Below are 3724 nucleotides of genomic sequence, written 5' to 3' on the forward strand. Positions count from 1 at the left end.
AGAAAGCAAAATGATAGACGCTAGAAAACATTAAAAAATTATATGGAGCCTAAAACCACAACAAATTCAGAAACATATATACAACTAGTTATCGCCCAGTATGTTCAGAGAATTTTGGGGATACATAAATGGCCGAGCAAATACAACGTACAGCAAGGAGAATGTTGTACCAGCCTCTGTATGGAAGACGCATGTAAAAGAAATTTTATGTAGACTCAGAAAAAACAAGGCACATCCATACAGTCCTGCTGAAGAACTCATTACAAGACTTGGAGGATAGTCAAATGTTACTTACCAAGGCAGAGATACTGAAGATATTAAAAAGTACCCGGAGAGACGGGGCCCTAGGACCTAATGGCCTACCCGGATCATCTTTAAAGAAGACTGATCCTTTTGGGCTCCATTGATACCTAATCTATTGCCACATCTATCATACCGTAAGCTTGGAAGAGCTCGATCCTCCATCCAATTCACAAAAAGGGAGATCCCACTCGACCTGAAAATTACAGGCTAATCGCCCTACTGGATGTGGATGGCCAAACTTTTGCCAAAGTGCTGCTATAAGAACTAGAACAATGGATACACAATAATAGAATCATTCCGACCTACCAGACTGGGCTTAGACCGAACGCCTCTACCATGAACAAGGTTATTGCCCTCACTTACTTGAGTTCTAAGGCACACAAAACAAATACTCCTCATTTGTATGCTTGCTTTGTAAATTACAGTGCAGCATTTGACGGTATTGACCGTAACATCCTATGGAAAAACCTGTGAGGATGAGGCATACTGAGACAACTGCTTGCAGCAATAACAGTGTAATACACGGACACCTGGGTGAGGATCAAGATAACACAATCACATGCCACGGCGCAAATCCTCACCAACAGAGGACTCAAGCAGGGATGTGTTCTTACCCTTAAACTATTCAATCTGTATACAGCAGATCTTGGGAAAGAACTATTGAAAGGCAACATTTCTCCACCCATATTGGGCCGGATAAAACTTCCAATAATACATTGCGCAGACGACCTGGTCCTGATGGATCAGACTTGCATTGGGATGAGGAGGGCCTTCGACATATTACATACATACATACAATACACGCTATTCTCTCCAGGCGAATGCCGAAAAAACATAAGTCCTGATCTTCGGCCAAAGAAGCAAAAAGCACCAGCTCAAGTGGCAACGAGGGCCCACTAAAAATAGACACAGCTTCCAAATACAATTATTTTGGAGTTTGGCTGATGGACTCGGGAAAACAGACATTGCAGGTGAAGGCCGTTGCAGGAAAAGCTGCAAAAACTACGTACGCCCTATCTAAATTATATCACAAATTAAACAGTGACTCTGCTGAGGCAATTCAAAGAGTTATTGGGGCCAAATTAGTACCTACAATAAATTATGGCCACCTTGCTTACCCAGGAAGGTTATCTGAGACATTGGAGTGCTGCCACATAGTCTCATACAAGAACATTTTAGACATGCCAAATAACACTCGGCGCACCCTAATCGGGTTAGGATTCAGTCTAGTAGGCATGGATATATAGAGTGTAAAAAAAGATATAATCATACTCTACCTCCTGGTGACCTGGGCCTATCCAGAGTCCCTGCGGGGTGCCCTTAAGGCTACGTTTTCAGATAAGAAAAGCACTTAAGCTAAATACCTTGACTAAGCTAAATCACTGCTAAATATGAACCCAGTGCACTTGACAGATCTCTCAATCACTAAAGCACAACTAAAGAATAAATGAAAGACACGCCAGGAAGGTCACAAGGGAACTGGACATAAATCAAATAAAAAACATCAGAAGTGCAGAGGAGCTTGCGGCATCACATGAAGCCTTCCTCGGTCAACTATTCCTGAGAGCAGCTATTGGAAAATACGCTCTTAAGAATATCTTAGCAGGTAGGCTCCTAATAACACCTATCAGAGAATACTGGGCACAGAGACAGCAGCAATACCACTCTGAATCGGTTGCCCATATTGTATGCTGTTGTGTAAGCCTAATACAACATAGACAAAGATATCTAAGGCCAACCTTTGTGCAGCATGGGACAAGAACATGTAAGGAGGCTCTATTGCTCGTCTATACCTCAGTGATTCCAAAGGAACTAGCACAATTTGGCAAATTCTTCTCTGAAACCGGCAGGCTTCTACGAGAGGTTGGACAAATAATGAGGGCTGCCTGTCAGGGGACTACAACTATTTTTGGCCTTTGAACAGTTGACACTTGTAGAAATGTTAGGAATAAAAAAGCAGGCCGTTACTTATTCGGCCAATTGGAACTTTATCCTCAGATCTCGCCGACCTGGAGAACCCTTTAAAAAATATATATTTTAAGATGTTCTTTATTTGCACTTACCAAAGTACAGTCCTATTCATTTTAACTTAATCAACTTGCACAAGTGCAGTCTTGTCCAGCTAAGATCATAGAAGCGGGCGAAACACTATACTAGCTTACTGCACCACAAACTCAGTATGATACGAGGCTACTTGCGTTCATGTTGTACAATATGGACTGAACTCACAATGAAATTCTGGCTATCAGTGCAGAGTTTCATATGCACAGTTTGTTCAATTGCTCATTTGTACAGGTTTTTATATCAATCCAGGTAAGTTTGCATATGTCACTCTGGTACTATTGCTGCAGATCGGAGCTTATAAATTCTCCCTACTTCCACGGACAGAGTAATTCCACAGTCATACGCACATACACTCATCATACGCTAGGGCCCATCACACTAACATTCATTCTACTACTCTATCCACACTGAATATACGAGAGAACTCCTAAATCAATCTGCATCTAAACTGAGGTCAATGCAACCTAATTGATATGTCTCGAGTCATGATTTAAACAATAAGAACACATTTGGAAACTCAATAAATGACAAAGAAATAACCACCCGACACTGTGATTCAAACAAAAGGTTATTTTTATCTAAATTAGTTCAAATGAAAGTCCATCAATAGCAAAATCATTATTCTCATAGTTACCTATTCTAGCTAAATGTCGTAATTAGGTCAGGACAGGTCTCTCAGTAAAGTCTCCCGAGTCGCTGTCCTCTCAATCAGCGTCGATCCTCTCGAGCATAGGTTCGGGAAGAAGTGGCCTTAGACCCTCTCTAGTCTAACAATATTTATAGTAAAAGTTACACATTAAAAGTTACAAACAAGCTCTAAACGTCCGTTGAGTAGAGCGAGCAGGAAAGGATGTTGACTCGCAACATTTAGAAAAACCTCCGCTCTCGAAAATCTCAAAAATAAAAACACGGAAGAAGGAAGCACAAACTAAAAGTTTATAAAAGTTCATTGTGGCTTTTATTCTCCCCCAAGGATAACTGGTGACAACTGGCGTCAAGCCCAGAGCTGCTGTCCTCACGGAAACCTTTAATACAGACAGAGGCCGAGGTCAGAATTTCAACCATATTCAGCGAGGCCTCTCTTCGTATTTCATCTACCCAAATGCAGGCTGTAAATATCGGCCATCTTTCACTAGGCCAGAATGGACAATCTTAATTAAAAGAAACACAAAACAATGTTACTACATCGTAATGATTATACAGTGTTAATTCCCACTAATACCCTTATGTGTATGTAATTATCTAGCCATCTGCGACATAAAGAAGCATTAAAGCGTATTATTTCAAAGCGCAAACACATAACAAATAGCACTTTAACCACACATATTTAATTAATTTGCTCACCAACTTAGTTCAC

This window comes from Triturus cristatus, chromosome 2_2 (genome assembly GCF_964204655.1).
Source record: "Triturus cristatus chromosome 2_2, aTriCri1.1, whole genome shotgun sequence".
NCBI classification, from domain to species: Eukaryota; Metazoa; Chordata; class Amphibia; order Caudata; family Salamandridae; genus Triturus; species Triturus cristatus.